Source organism: Chiloscyllium plagiosum, chromosome 27 (genome assembly GCF_004010195.1).
Source record: "Chiloscyllium plagiosum isolate BGI_BamShark_2017 chromosome 27, ASM401019v2, whole genome shotgun sequence".
Taxonomy (NCBI): Eukaryota; Metazoa; Chordata; class Chondrichthyes; order Orectolobiformes; family Hemiscylliidae; genus Chiloscyllium; species Chiloscyllium plagiosum.
The window spans coordinates 35495450-35511787 of NC_057736.1; the positions used below are offsets into that span (position 1 = coordinate 35495450).

A 16338-nucleotide genomic window follows, 5' to 3' on the forward strand; every position below is an offset into this window, starting at 1 on the left:
CCAGTCTGAAAAACAACCCTCCACCACCACCTTTGAGCCAGTTCTGTATCCAAATGGCTAGTTCTCCCTGTATTCCATGAGATCTAACCTTGCTAATCAGACTCCCATGGGGAACCTTGTCGAACGCCTTACTGAAGTCCATATAGATCACATCTACTGCTCTGCCCTCATCAATCTTCTTTGTTACTTCATCAAAAAACTCAATCAAGTAGGCCAGAATAGATAAAGATGGCAGGCTTTTCATCCCTAAAGAAAATTAGTGAAGCATATCATTTTAAAAAAAAGCCAACAATAGTTTCACAGTTGCCAGTGGAATAACTTTTAATTCCAGATTGCTTAAGTGAATTCAAGTTTCAACATCTGCTCTGTGAGCATTAGTTCCTGGACTTGTCTCTGCAGGTGGTGAGGAAATTAACAAGAGGGAAAAGCATATGTGACTTTCTCTTTGCCAAACTACCTGTTTCAAATCATCTGTTCATGACAGCATCAGTGACATTGACCACGATGCTAATCGGAACAGACTGTAAACAGTCCACAACTCAAAGCTGAATATCCATAAACATGATATAAAGTGTATATTTATTTATATTCTGATATCATTTATTTTGGGTTTTGTTTTAATTTTGAATTTGTAGCACATGGATTTTCTATCTGCATGGAGGGAGTTTAATGATTAACCTGTAGGTATTTCTGAGGCCACAGTGATCCTTTCAAAATATAATGTTAGAGGGAGTCTTCCGAGAGAGAAATGGGAAAGGCTATGAGTGAAGAAAGTAAACAATGTAGCATATTAAACTTTCAGACAGAACATTCTGGAATTAAGGGAAATACACACAACACAGAGAAGAAAGCTTTGTTACTTTCAGTTTGGAGTCATTAGCAGAAGTCTTGGCTGAAGCTGGATATGTAAAACAGTTGTTCCTTGGAAAGAGATGTTGTTTAGGTCTGTTAAGAAAGATGTTACATCAGTGTAAGGAGTTTAGTGTAGAAGTTCCAGATCAGAAGTGTTTGGTTACAACCTGGAAGGGGTTACTTTAAGCTGGAAAAATCTAAACTCAGTTGTATGAAGACTCTGGGAACAGGCTATCAGATTCACAAAATGGGGAATTGAAGCTGCAGATAAATTAAGTTCAATAGATATAAAAGAGAAAGGAATTCTTTCTGCTGTGAGTGTTATAAAGGAATTTTGTTTGGATTAATGTGATTGTATTTCACTGCGTGTTTCAAATTTTTAAATTTATATGATATCAAACTAGTATAGTTTATACTATTTTATCTTTATTTTTGTTGCATAATAAACTTGTTTTATTGGTTAATCTGCAGAATTCGTATTTGTGTTTCAGTGGAAACCACCTCATTAAAAATAAGAGTGAGATTTCAGTCTAGGATCTGACTTGTCCAGTAATAACATCAGCTCTTATCATAACAACACTGTGTACCATCAGCAGCAGAATTAGATTTAGCCACAATGTACAACCTTGTATCCTGGCAAATGCCCAATTTTACTATTACCATCAAACCAGGCTATCAACACTGGTTTAATGAAACTTGCAAGAGGACAGATCAAGAACAGCAACAAGCAAGAAAAACTTTGGTGTCAATCTGGTAAAGCTGTAGCACAGGATGAATTGAATGCCACTAGCAAAGCAATGGACAGAGACAAGAAATCTGTAACCAATGGACAAGATATAAAAATTGCACTCCTATTGCATCATCTTGAATTTGGTGAGCAATTAAACAGTGAACAGATAAAGTAAGAACAAAGAAAATTTACAGCCCAGGAACAGACCCTTCAGCCCTCCAAACCTGTGCCAATCCAAATCTGTCTAACTGTCTAAACCTATCGCTCAATTCCTAAGGTTTTATATCCCACTGCTCCCCACCTGCTCATGCATCTATCCAGATGCACTTTAAATGAAGCTACCATGCCTGCCTCTACTACCTCTGTTAGCAGCGTGTTCTAGGCACCTACCACCCTCTGCGTACTCCCTTAAATTTTTCACCTCTCACCTTGAACGTGTGACTTCTCGTTATTGAATCCCTTACCCTGGGAAAAAGCTTATCTCTATCAACCTGTCTGTACCCTTCATGATTTTGTAGACCATAATCAGATCCCCCCCCCCCTCAATCTCCTTTCTTGTAATGAAAACAATCCTAACCTAGTCAACCTCTCTTCATAGCTAGCACCTTTCATACCAGGCAACATCCTCGTCAACCTTCTCTGCACCTTCTCCAAAGCGTCCACATCCTTTTGGTAATGTGGCGCCCAAGACTGTACACAGTATTCGAAACGCGACTGAACCAAAGTCTTGCACAATTTTAACATGACCTGCCATTTCTTATACACCGTCCGATGAAAGCAAGTACACCTTATGGCTTCTTGACCACTCTACCACCTGTGCAGCAAGCTTCAGGGTACAATGGACCTGCACTCCCAGATCTCTCTGCTCATCAACTTTACCATAGGCTCTTCTATTTACAGTATAGTTCGTTCTAGAATTAGACATTCCAAAATGCATCACCTCACATTTGCCTGGATTGAAATCCATCTGCCACTTCTCTGCCCAACTCTCCAGTCTATCTATATTCTCCTGTATTCTTTGACAGTCCCTTATGCTTTCTGCTACTCCACAGTCTTCGTTTCATCTGAAACCTTACTGATCAGATCACCAATGCCCCCTTCCAGATCATTTATGTATACCACAAACAACAGTAGCCCCAGCACAGATCCCTGTGGAACACCACCTGTCACCGATCTCCATTTCGAGAAACTCCCTTCAACTACTACTCTCCTGTTGCTCAACAAGATTTTTATCCACCTAGCGAGAACATCCTGCACACCATGTGACTTCACTTTCTCCATTAGTTTACCATGGGGAGCCTTATCAAACATCTTACTAAAGTCAATGTATATGACATCTACAGCCCTTGCTTCATCTATCAACTTGGTCACTTCTTCCAAGAACTCTATTAAGTTGGTAAGGCGCAATCTCCCCTGCACAAAACCATGTTGCCTGTCACTGATAAGCCCATTCTTTTCCAATTATAAATAGATTATATCCCTCAATACCTTCTCCAGAAAATGTCCCACTACTGACGTCAGGCTCACGGGTCTGTAGTTACCTGGAATATCCTACTACCCTTCTTGTACAGTGGGATAACATGAGCAACTCTCCAGTCTTCCAGCACTTCGCCTGTGTTTAAGGATGCTACAAAGTTATCTGTCAGGACCCCACCTCCCTCAGCAACCTGGAATAGATCCCATCCAGTCCTGGGGATTTGTCTACCTTAATATCCTTTCGTGTACCCAACATATCTTCCCTCCTTATGTCAATGTGATTCAAAATAAACAAGCCTCTATCTTTAATCTCAACATTCATCATGTCCCCCTCCTCAGTGAACACTGATGCAAAGTAATCGTTGAGAATCTCACCCATTTTCTCAGGTTCAACACACAACCTTCCTTCCTTATCCTTTAGTGGACCAAACCTTTCTCTAGTTACCCTCTTGCTTCTTATATATGAATAAAAGGACTTGGGATTCCCCTTAATTCTCCTCGCTAAAGTTATTTCATGACCCCTTTTAGCTCGCTGATTCCTCGTTTAAGATTAGTCCTACTCTCCCGATATTCCTCCAAGGCAAGTTCTGTTCTTAGCTGCCTGGACTTATGCATGCTTCCCTTTTCCTCTTGGCTAGTGGCACTTGTCATCCATGGTTCACGAATCTTGCCTTTTTTATCCGTTGTTTTCAAAGGCACATGACTATTCTGCACTATCTTCAACCCATTTTTGAAAGCCTCCCACATATCAAATGTGAACATCCCTTCAAATAGCTGCCCCCAATCCATATTTCCCAGCTCCTGCTGAATTTTGATATAATTGGCCTTGGCTCAGTTTAGTACACTTCCCTGAGGACCATTCTCATCTTTGTCTACAAATATTCCAAAACTTACAGAATCGTGGTCACTATTCCCAAAGAAATCCCCCACTGCAACTTCTACCACCTGGCCTGGCTCATTCCCCAACACCAGGTCCAATATGGCCCCTTCCCTAGTTGGACTATTGATATACTGTTCCAGAAAACTTTCCTGGATGCTCCTTACAAACTCGACCCCATCCAAACATCTGACACAAAGTTTATTTTAGTCAATGTTGAGAGAATTAAAATCTCCCATCACCATTACCCTGTTGCCTCTACATCTTTCCATAATCTGTTTACCTATTTATTCTTCTACCTCACACTCACTATTGGGAGGCCTATAGTACAACTGCAACAATGTAACTGCACTCTTCTTATTTCTCAGCTCTACCAATAATGTCTCACTGCTCAAGCCCTCCATGGTGTCCTCCTTTAGCACAGCTGTGGTATTATCCCTGACCAGCAATGCAGCCCCTCCCTCCCCTTTTAATGCCCTCCCTGTCCTGTCTGAAGCATCTATATCCTGGAACATTTATTTGCTAATCATACCCTTCCTTCAACCAAGTCTCTGTGATCGCAATAACGTCATACTTCCAGGCACGAATCCAAGCCCTAAGTTCTTCTGCCTTACCCACTATACTCTTTGCATTAAAATATATGCACTTCAAATCACCAGTTCCTTTGTGTTCATCTGCTCTCTGCCTACTATTCCTTTTAGTAATGCTAACTTCATGATCCTTACAGTCTCTAGTTTCCACCTCACTGTCTACTTGTCTTCTTTTCTGGTTCCCAGCCCCCTGCCACATTAGTTTAAACCCTCCCCAACAGCAGTTGCAAAAAGTTCCCCCAAGGACATTAGTTCCAGCCTGGTTCAGATGTAGACCATCCAATTTGTTATAGTCCCACCTTTTCAGGAACCGGTCCCATTCTCCAACAAATCTGATCCCCTCCCTCTGACACCATCCCTCAAGCCATGTGCTCATCCTGCCTATTCTTTCATTTCTACCTTGGCTAGCTCGTGGCACTGGTAGCAATCCTGAGATCACTGCTTTTGTGGTCCTCCTCTTTAACTTTTCTCCTAGCTCCCTAAATTCTGCTTTCAGGACCTCATCTCATTTTTTTGCTTATATCATTGTTGCCTATATCCATCATGACAACTGGTTGTTAACCCTCCCCTTTCAGAATGCTCTGCCACCGATTGGTGACATCCCTGACCCAAGCACCTGGGAGACAACATACCATCAGGAGTCTCATTTTCAGCCACAGGTCATGATGCAGTTGTATAAGACTCTGGTGCGGCCGCATCTGGAATATTGTGTGCAGTTTTGGTCGCCATACTATAGGAAGGATGTGGAGGCACTGGAACGGGTGCAGAGGAGGTTTACCAGGATGTTGCCTGGTATGGAAGGAAGATCGTATGAGGAAAGACTGAGACACTTGGGGCTGTTTTCATTAGAGAAAAGAAGGTTTAGGGGTGACTTGATTGAGGTGTACAAGATGATTAGGGGGTTAGATAGGGTTGACAGTGTGAACCTTTTCCCGCGTATGGAGTCGGGTATTACAAGGGGGCATAGCTTTAAATTAAGGGGGGGTAGATATAGGACTGAAGTTAGGGGTAGGTTCTTCACTCAGCGAGTCGTAAGTTCATGGAATGCCCTGCCAGTAGCAGTGGTGGACTCTCCCTCTTTATGGGCATTTAAGCAGGCAATGGATAGGTATATGGAGGATAGTGGGTTAGTATAGGTTAGGTGGGCTTGGATCGGCGCAACATCGAGGGCCAAAGGGCCTGTACTGCGCTGTATTCTTCTATGTTCTATGTTCTAGTACTGCCCATCTACTCTCCTTACAATAGAATCCCCTATGACTATGGATCTACGGGTGTTTTTCCCACCCTTCTAGACAGCAGAGCCCACCACGGTGCCATGATCCTGGCAACAAGAGACTCCGCAAATACCCCCATCTTCAATTATGCAAATTTGACATCAATGTAAGTATTTTAATATTTTCAGCTAAAGGTGCAAAGTCAATAATCTACCTGAGTCTCGACGGAAATCTCCAGCATCTCAGATACCAGTCTTCAGCAGTTCTGGTCTCTCTAATTTATTTCAAGAAAAAGATGAAGGCTCTATACTTCAAAAGCTATGAGCCCTGATAGCATTCCAAAATTAGCCATGTCCATAGCCAAGGTGTCCCAGTACAGTTACAACATTGGCACTTGAATGCAAGAATTGCCTGCATATGTCCTGCCCACAAAAGGTAGAAGAAATCTAACTGACCATTTACCACCCTATCAGTCTGATCTCAATTGTTAATGACATGATAGAAGGGATAATCAACAGTGCTATTAAATGCCCCTTGAAAGGAATAACTTGCTCACTGATGTTCAGTTGAAGTTCTGCTTCTAACCTTATTACCTTGATCATGAACAAAGGAGCTGAACTCCAGAGGAGAGACAAAAGTGACATCAAGGCAGCATTTAACAGAGAATGACCTGAAGGAGCAGTAGGATTCACAAAGTTAATCTTGTGTACAAAGGGATTTTCTTATAAGGAGTGGATGAGTAGGTTGGACATTGAAGTTTAGGAAAATGAGAGGAGACCTTATTGAAACATATAAGGTTCTTAAGGGCTTGACAGGGTAGATGTGGAGAAGTTGTTTTTTTCTTGTGGGACAGTCTACGGCCAGCTGGCTTAATCTCAATATTAGGAGTCACACATTTAAGACAGATATGAGGAATGTGAACACAATTCTTAAACATTTACCCCAATCACCACTGATGTACAGTGGCACCATCTATAAGATGCACTGCAGTACCTCACTAAGCATTCTTTGACAGCGCCTTCCAAACCCACAACCTCTAGAATGCAAAAGGACAAAGGCAAAAGGACATGGGAACACCACAGCCTCGGATTCCTCTCCAAGCCACACATCAATCTGACTTTGAACTATATCACCCTTTTTTCATTACTAGGTCACCTTTCTGGAATATCTGAAATTTCCTTCCTAGCAGCATGATAGATGTCTCTATACTTCCAAACCTGAAGTATTTCAGAAAAGCACCTTCTCCAGGGCAAGTAGGAATAGATAACAAATGCCTGCCCAGCTAGTGATTCCAATATGCTTGATTTTTTTTTAAACTTCAAGACTTATGGCAATACAATACTGAGTGGGGAAACATCTCTCACGCCACCAGTCCCTCAAAATAAAGGAGACGATTTTCATGGATGCATTCATAAGAACTTTATTGCATGCATTTCTGGTCTCCTTCCTATCGGAAAGATGTTGTAAAACTTGAAAGCGTTCAGAAAAGATTTACAAGGATGTTGCCAGGGTTGGAGGATTTGAGCTATAGGGAGAGGCTGAACAGGCTGGGGCTGTTTTCCCTGGAGCGGCGGAGACTGAGAGGTGACCTTACAGAGGTTTACAAAATTATGAGGGGCATGGATAGGGTAAATAGGCAAAGTCTTTTCCCTGGGATCGGGGAGTCCAGAACTAGAGGGTATAGGTTTAGGGTGAGAGGGGATAGATATAAAAGAGACCTAAGGGGCAACTTTTTCACACAGACGGTGGTACGTGTATGGAATGAGCTGCCAGAGGAAGTGGTGGAGGCTGGTACAATTGCAACATTTAAGAGGCATTTGGATGGGTATATTAATAGGAAGGGTTTGGAGGGATATGTGCCGGGTGCTGGCAGGTGGGACTAGATTGGGTTGGGATATCTGGTCGGCATGGACAGGTTGGAATGAAGGGTCTGTTTCCATGCTGTACATCTCTATGACTATATAACTGCAGGTGAATCTTTTAACATGGGGAGACTGTGAAGACAAGACTGCATTGCAGCTACCACACGGTTCTGGATGTTCAGAAAAGTCTCCTGTTCTCACCATGTGTCATTTGTATTTCAGAAGAATTTTCAAGTTGACAATCAACATTGATTTGCCACATCATGGCCTCCTCCCCCTCTCTTCTTAGGCTGTCCTTTAAGACCAATTATTGTTTTCTTTCATTCTAGATTGGTGGGTGCTGAGTGAATAAGTAGTCCAGTGCTGGATCCACAACATCCCATGGTAACTGGAGCACACAATATTTAATCAGGTGGGGTGGATGGGCATTGGAGTTTCCATTTGCTCCTTCCACTGTTTGTATTTTGTTTCCACCTGGGTATGTTCAAGATGCGAGAGACGGATGACACCTTTATAGTGCTTCTTCACCAGTTTAGATAGTCTTTAGTAAGAGATTTCCTGAGTCAATGGGGTTTTGCATTTTCTCATGGAAGCTTTGAGAATGTTCTGGAAGTGTTTTCTTTGCCCTCCCAGTAACTGTTTGCTGTGACGAAAGGTCGGGTAGAAAGCATGTTTTGGAAATCTTGTATAGGATATGAAGGCAACTTCATTGAATAAGAACCTTGGGACCCTGGAGAAACATTGTGATAATGTTATGAAACAGCACAATGTAGATGGATGTTGAATGCAATATATTAGACTATAATAGTCTGAAATGGTGGACTGAGCGTAACGGGTGTCTTGCAGGTGTTCCTGAGATTGCAAGTTTACTTCTAGATTTCTGACAGTTATTATGTTACATTTGGATAAGTACATCAATATGAAATGTTTGGAAGGATATGGGCCAAGCACAGGGAAGTGGGTCTAGTTTAGTTTGGGATCATGGTTAGCATGGTCTGGTTGGACTGAAGGGTCTGTTTCCATGCTGTACAACTCTGTGACTCTGTGACTCTATTATCTCAAATGAGAGTCTTAAAAACTTGAAGATAGGTTAGTCCTTACCTATTATAACTACTATCAAAACTTAGTATGTGTCTGACTACCATGTATTTAATATAAATATTACAATGAATATTTAGTTTGAATATAAACCTGATATAAGTCTTCTCCTCACCCAGATTATTTGAACCCAAATTCATGGTAGGATATCAAATTACTTGATAAAGGAGATGTGGTGAGCCCAACATAGCTGATCAACAGAAATTCTTGCCCCAATGCTAGGATTGTTGGCAAGATAGAGAATAATGAGATTAAAGCACCCATTCTACCACTGGATTTGCAGATTTTATAGAGGCATCCTTTTTGTAGGGATTTGAGGTATCCTCTGCAGATTGTCCATGTCTCAAACAGATACAGAAAGGCTAATGGCTTGCCGTGGATCTTTATGGCTCAAAGTCAGAGTCATGCAGCAGAAGCTGGCTGAACGAAGATTTTGCCTTCTGTATCTTTAGCTTAAAGCTTATTTTTTTATGTGCCACAGTATCTGCACCAACAATGGTTTGGAGCCCTGCCTCAGACAATGCACACATCGTTTAACTGCCATCTGTGTACTGCAGTTCACTAATAGAGAATAGTGTGTTCTTTGTCCTGGTCTGGAGATGATAGAGGTTGAAGTATTTCTCACTCAGCCAATGGAGAAGATCCAATCTAGTCATGGAAATCTGGTGGAGTGTTGCAGCAAGGAAGATGAGAAGTCTGTTGGTGTGATGGTACAGCCTGGCTTGAGTTCAGATGCACGGTCTTCAGTCTTGTTTCCGTTCTGGATCTATTGCTGATCCATTTCATGTCATCATAGCAGCAGGCAGAGAATGGTAATAAATTGCTGTGGGTAGCCAAATTAGGGGAGGATGTTCCATAAATGCTCCAAGTTTACAGAGTTGAAGACAACACAACAACCACACTTACTTAGGTAATCAAGTACTGGGATAAACCTCAAACTCAGAGCTTCCAGCGCTGAGGTAGGCTTGCTACCCACTATACCACAAAAGCTCCATAGATAAGAATGTAAGCAGTAAGGGGGACACAAAGAAGCTACAAATGGATATTGACTAGTTAAGTGACGTAGAGAGAAATTGATGGAGAACAGATTTTTTTTTGTTAACAAAAAAAAAACAAAAAGAGATTTGGATGTCCATGTACATGATCACAGAATATTATAATAACAATTTGGAAGCGCATTATTATGACATACAACAACAAGAAAGATTTTCTCTAGTTAAATAAGACCTTGCGTGGACCAGAACTGGAATACCATATAAGATTTTGGTCTCCCTACTGAACAAAAGGATATTCATGTGGTAGAGACATTCTTACTGGGCTTGAAAAAGAAGATTCTAAGAGACGGTGTGTCTTGATAGTTTTAGGATTATATTTTAGACAATTTATGAATACTTTGAGCCTTATTTGTGACATCACTATGAATATATGTACTGCCATCTGTATCTTGGAAGTATGTGGGTTCTTTAGAACTTAATGTGGTCCAGTGTGCATGGAGGTAAACACCTTCTGGCTTACCGAAAATAGTCTTGTAGAGTAAACAAAATGTATTTTATTGCATCTCTGCAACTGTTTATAGGTTATTGGAAAAAGTTCTGCATTTCTGCAAAGACTTAGTTTTTAGGGGAAGGGATACTTAGAACTTAGGGGAAGAGTTAGTTTTGGATCTGTCTTCCATAAGATCCTTCTTTATTCTCTCACCAAATGCTCATGATATCATCAAAGTGAGTGGTGCTTGTTGTATTTCGTCAAGTATTAACCCATTCAGATCCTTCCAAATCCATGTACTTCAGTTTCCAGTGTATTTAATTAAGCATTTTGTTGGTCTAGCCTTATGTCATGCTACTGGATAACAAGATATTAGCTGGTATAGTCAATGTCTGATCAGAGACATTATGGGAATACAGTAAGGCTTAATTGAAGAGACTACTTGTGCAAAATCAACTTGTGTAAATGATTGCCCTCCAAAGAACTGGGTTCCTTCAAAAATGTCCAGAACAATCAGGAATAGAAAATAATAAAGTATCTGTTTTACAGCATCAAATTTAACAGTCAGGAAATCTGCTTCATGCCAAATTCAGTTACTGCTTGCAAAACATTGTGATGTGGTCTCAAAAATGAACTTAAAGCATACAGTTCACACACAACTGTTGATCGGAGTTTCATTGTTCAGTTTGTTGTCATTGCCTCTCCTCCCCTATTATGCTGTTCCAGCCTTCTCATAGAAAGTGCAGCCTTTCCTGATTTGTCCGGGAGAAGAACATTGTGTTGGGCAGGAGATTAAAATCACTTAAACATCAGGTAGTGACTTGACTGCCAAAAAGAAAATTTAGACCATCAGTGTTTAAAATATCTTTTCAAAAAATATTTAAGATTTTGCTTTTAGCTTTTAAGCAGGCATAACAATTATTATGAATGCTGTCATGCATTTAATAAACATAAAATTCTTCCTTTAATCCTGTTTTTATTGCCCATTATGGTTACTGCCTAGATATAGCCAATAATGATGGTGTAAAATGACTCTGATTACTTTTATCCTCTGTCTCACATGAGAGTGGGACACAAATTTACTAATATGTGGGATGTCTATCTGTTTCTAGAATCTTGCAAATATTTTCCCTTTAGAATTTGTTTCTTGGATATCTCACTGGGGAATCAATGGCATCTGATATCTGGCAAAAATTTAAGTCTTCATCAAAATTAACTGCAGATATTTGCTGAAATATTAGCTGTCTATTTGAACTTTTTCTCCTCAACTCTGTGGCCCTGACCAAAACTTGCTTATGAGAAGAGAATTTAATGCATGCAACTGGCAGGCTGGATCCTGAAGCGAGAGGGATTTTTAACCCACCCCAATCCTGTTGACTGCAATTATAGACTGTATCAAGGACCACTGAAACCAGCTAGTGAGATCCTTACTTAAATGTGCAGGCTGGCTCTTGGTGATGTCATTGGAACCAGGAAGTCATATTAACCCTTGATCTGTACAAGGAAACCATTACAATTTCACTGCTAAGCCAATTCTGCTAAGGAGTTGAGACAGAATTGTTTGTTGTTTCTATGTAAGCAGAAAGCAAAGGAAAACTGTAGATTTCTAACCACTGTTTCCCTCCTATTCTTACGTCTGTATTTATTCTCCAAAGCACCATAGGCCTGACCTCTAAAACACCCTGATCTTACAATCACTTCTGTATATTCTGGGGTCTCTTATTGCCTCAACACCCATTTTCCTACCTCTACTTCACCAACTCCAGCTGAATGGTGAAGCACTTAAAATTGCTTCATCCTATGGCCAACATTCTTGGATTGTTCCAAAGTCTTCAGAAATTGAAAATTGAGTCCATGGACATTATTGCATGCAATCTTGGGGAGAGGAAAATGCATTTGGGTGTAAGTGAATTTGTTTTAACAACTCTGGTCATGAGATATATTAAAAAAAAAACAGAAATTGGAAGATCTTTGACTGAGGATGTGAACAAGTGCCTGTTAATTTCTCAATTAGGAAGATGACGTACCACAAGGATGGATGTGTTAGCAAATCAATTGTGAAGGCAGGGATGTGGGATACAGGAGATCGTGAGAAGAAATATCTGGGGAAATGTGAAAACTGTTAAGAACTAGATTCGGTCCCTGCAAAGAATTCTAATCAATATCAATCCTTTAGTTCTTCAGCGGGGAGATTTGACAGGCATCTCATTTCCATTTCCCAAGCTTAATACTTAAATGACTTCAGTACCTGACAAATAAAAGGACTTTCTGGTTTTGGGTGATGTGGTTTTATGTTCATTGATATTTATTTACAGTCGCAAATCTGGGCTGATTAACAGACATAGGTGTTTGTGTGAAAGCCTGTTACAAGATTGTTCAACAGGCCAATTTGTTACAGAAATTCAGCAACTATTGTTACAGGAAAGCACAGCTGCGTTCCCTGAAAAGACAATCCAAAAATGTGCAGATTAGGTGAATTGGCCATACAAAATTGCCCATAGTGTTCAGAGATGTGCAGGCTAGGTGCATTAGTCAGGGATAAATGTAGAGTAATAGAGTAGGGAATGGGTCTGGGTGATTACTCTTCGGAAGGTCAGTGCGGACTTGTTATGCCGAAGGGCCTGTTTCCATACTGTAGGGATGCTATGATTCAATGTTGAAACCTGTTATGAAGGTGTAGAAGTGTACTGTACCTTTAGGAGAGTTAAAGTCTAACAGAACTAAGTGACAGCACCAAGTGATCTGAACAAGATGCAATGTAACCTTTTGGTCCAGCAGCTAGTGTAGCTGGTTGCCTGAAGACAAACACAAATTCAAATTAGGCTAATCAGTTTAAATTATACTCCAAAAAAGCCAAACTCCAATCAAGTTTGAATTTAATATATTGACAATGTTAAAAGCCAATGACACAATCCAATGTTTTTAGGGTATAACACCGGGAAAAATTGAACAGTTGGGAGAGAACTGCCAAGCCACTAGGATGTACAGACTGCCTGAAAAATAGCTCTCTTACAGGTACCTTTACCGATCAGTGACCTGTGAAACAGAAATCCCTAAGAAGAAAAGATGACAGAGGAAGATATGAAGAGAAGACTCGAAAGCTGGCTGGTTTTGAAATTTGTATTTTTGCTAAATCTTATCAGGCTAGTATCATAGAAGGGGAAGGTAAAAGATAGGTTAGAAAATGAAGTTGTAAATAGTGTTAGTTAATTATTCTCTGTTCTATTTTAAGAAATAAAGTTGTTAATTTTTACTTTAAATAGTGACCTTTGGGATAGTTCTTGGCGTCTCGAATTTCACAGATTACCATACGGGATAAATCTTTTCGGTGTTGCTGGTTTGAAATAGCAGGGGGTGTTTACCGCATGTTGCAATTGATAGTGACTGCTAATCACATGTGCCTTATCCTGATTGTGTGCTCATTATCATGTTCCCTCTTAAGGTGATATAACAATTTTGGGCAAATGACCTTCAGTGTTCACGTTAGAAATCACAAAGTATCATTATTACCAGTTCCAGATAGATAACTTTCTGGGAGATTTTTAATTGCTTACTAGCTGGTTTTCGACTATCAACATCATTCTCAAACTCTTGCAGCAAGAGAAGAATATGGGTGATTTGGAGCTTTCCAGTTTGGAGGACAATAGAGTCATAGAGTCATAAAGTCCTACAGCATGGAAACAGACTCTTTGATCCAACCCATCCATACTGAACAGATATATCCTAAACTGAACTAGTCTCATTTGGCTGCAATTGGCCCATATCCTTCTAAACCCTACTGTGGGAGAAAATACGGGTCCTGGCCTCCCCATGACATGGCCACAAAACAGACAACACAAAATGTCTGCAATCAGCCACTGAGCCTACCCATAATGCCTCAAATTGGCCAAACCAGCCGCCCCAGACATCACACATACCTCAGGACATGATTCATCTAGTCCCAGACCAAGAGAATGTACTTCTTCAGATTAAATGATAATGAGCCTCCCACTCCACAATAGCCCAGCCACCTCTGATGTCCTTAGGGCACAGCTGCTCCCACTAGGAGTCAAGCCTTCACAAATGGTACCCAGACAAGGAAGCACCAAAGGTACTTTGCTTGCCCCCTCAACAATACGAACACATTAATATCAGGATGAAACCCACCAGCACCTATTCCAGCCAAGAATCGGAAACTCCTGAGTCAATTAAGAAACTCATTGTCAGACACCTGAAACCTGAATCTTTTCAATGAACAAACTTTATTTCTCTTTATTGTACAATTCACACCAATACCTCAGATCTCACACTTCATTGTCATAAGGGTATAAAACTCCACTGTATTCTCTGTTCGGGGAAGAAGCTGTGGTTCCTTCTGAACAGCCTGTCAGTGACTGTTTCAGGGGGTCAAGTCTCTTCTGCATGATATCACTGTTTGATGACTAAATCCTTGTCAGTTCTCAGTCCGATCTGTGTGTTTGTGATCTCTGATTAATTGGGCTAAATTTTCTGACACCTTTCTATACATTTATCTGTTCACTATCTATTACATATTGTAATTGTAATTGTACCCAACTCTGGCAGCTTATTCCATGCACACACCATCCTTTGTGTGAAAAAATTACCCCTTATGCCCCTTTTAAAACTTTTCCCCCTTACCTTAAACTTATGCCCTCTCGTTTTAGATTACCCTAATCTTGGAAAAAGACCTTGGCTGTTCACCTTATCTGTGCCCCTCTATAAGGTCACCCCTTAGCCTCTGATGGTCCAGGTAAAAAATGTCTCAGCCCATCCAGCCTCTCCTTACAACTCAAAACCTCCTGTCCTGGCAACATGCTTGTACATTTTTTTCTGCACCCTTTCTAGTTTAAGAAGCAGAATTGTAGGCAGTATTCCAGATATGGCCTCACTAAAGTCTTACCCAGCCAAAGCATTTTTCAACCATTTTGTATTATGTAGATCCTGTGGTCTTTATGAAGCCTGCAGTACCTTGAAAAGGTGTCTGGCTCTGTCTTGTTGTAATCATTACTCTGTGACTCACTTCTATATTTGAATATAAGAAACAAATATTTCAAAAACAATGCCTTGATGTGAGGAGTGGATGACAAGGAAGCTAATCTCAATTTTCTTTCACTTTATTTTCAACAAACACAGCAAGTCTATCCATTCCCTTTTGATGTCATCCTTCTAAACGAAGCTCCGAGAAAATAAATGAGATTTAATTAATATCCATGGTTTCAAGATCAATTATTTAAATATGGTCAACTGAAAGGTCTACTGAAAAGCTAAAACCTGAACCCTTGAAATCAACTGAATTAATATACTACAATTTGATGATAAGATGGTACTTCAACAGACTTCTTTTCAGATTTTTTCTTTGAAGCAAATGATTTACATAATACTGACAATGTTTGTCCAATCATCTCCAACTATGTGAATAGACCTAGTCTCTTTATAATTGCCATCACAAGCGTCTCCTAATGATTTTGGTGATTTTTCAACATGTCCTTCTGACCAGTATTGAACTCGCTTAAGTTTGGTGCCTGGTGTTATATCTTCCCTTTACTGTTTTATATGCTGTTGCATTGTTTTGGCAGTTTAAAAAGGAGACGAGCAGACAAAGGAAGCACATGGTAAGGACAGTGCAGGAGAGAGAGAGAAAGAAAGAAAGAGAGAGAGAAAGAAAGAAAGAAAGAAAGAAAGAAAGAAAGAAAGAAAGAAAGAAAGAAAGAAAGAAAGAAAGAAAGAAAGAAAGAAAGAAAGAAAGAAAGAAAGAAAGAAAGAAAGAAAGAAAGAAAGAAAGAAAGAAAGAAAGAAAGAAAGAAAGAAAGAAAGAAAGAAAGAAAGAAAGAAAGAAAGAAAGAAAGAAAGAAAGAAAGAAAGAAAGAAAGAAAGAAAGAAAGAAAGAAAGAAAGAAAGAAAGAAAGAAAGAAAGAAAGAAAGAAAGAAAGAAAGAAAGAAAGAAAGAAAGAAAGAAAGAAAGAAAGAAAGAAAGAAAGAAAGAAAGAAAGAAAGAAAGAAAGAAAGAAAGAAAGAAAGAAAGAAAGAAAGAAAGAAAGAAAGAAAGAAAGAAAGAAAGAAAGAAAGAAAGAAAGAAAGAAAGAAAGAAAGAAAGAAAGAAAGAAAGAAAGAAAGAAAGAAAGAAAGAAAGAAAGAAAGAAAGAAAGAAAGAAAG

At 39.9% G+C, this 16338-nt stretch overlaps 1 pseudogene; it reads left to right on the forward strand.

Annotated features, from left to right (window-relative positions):
- LOC122563390 overlaps window positions 1–16338 on the forward strand; it is a 108519-nt pseudogene that overhangs the window by 7064 nt on the left and 85117 nt on the right.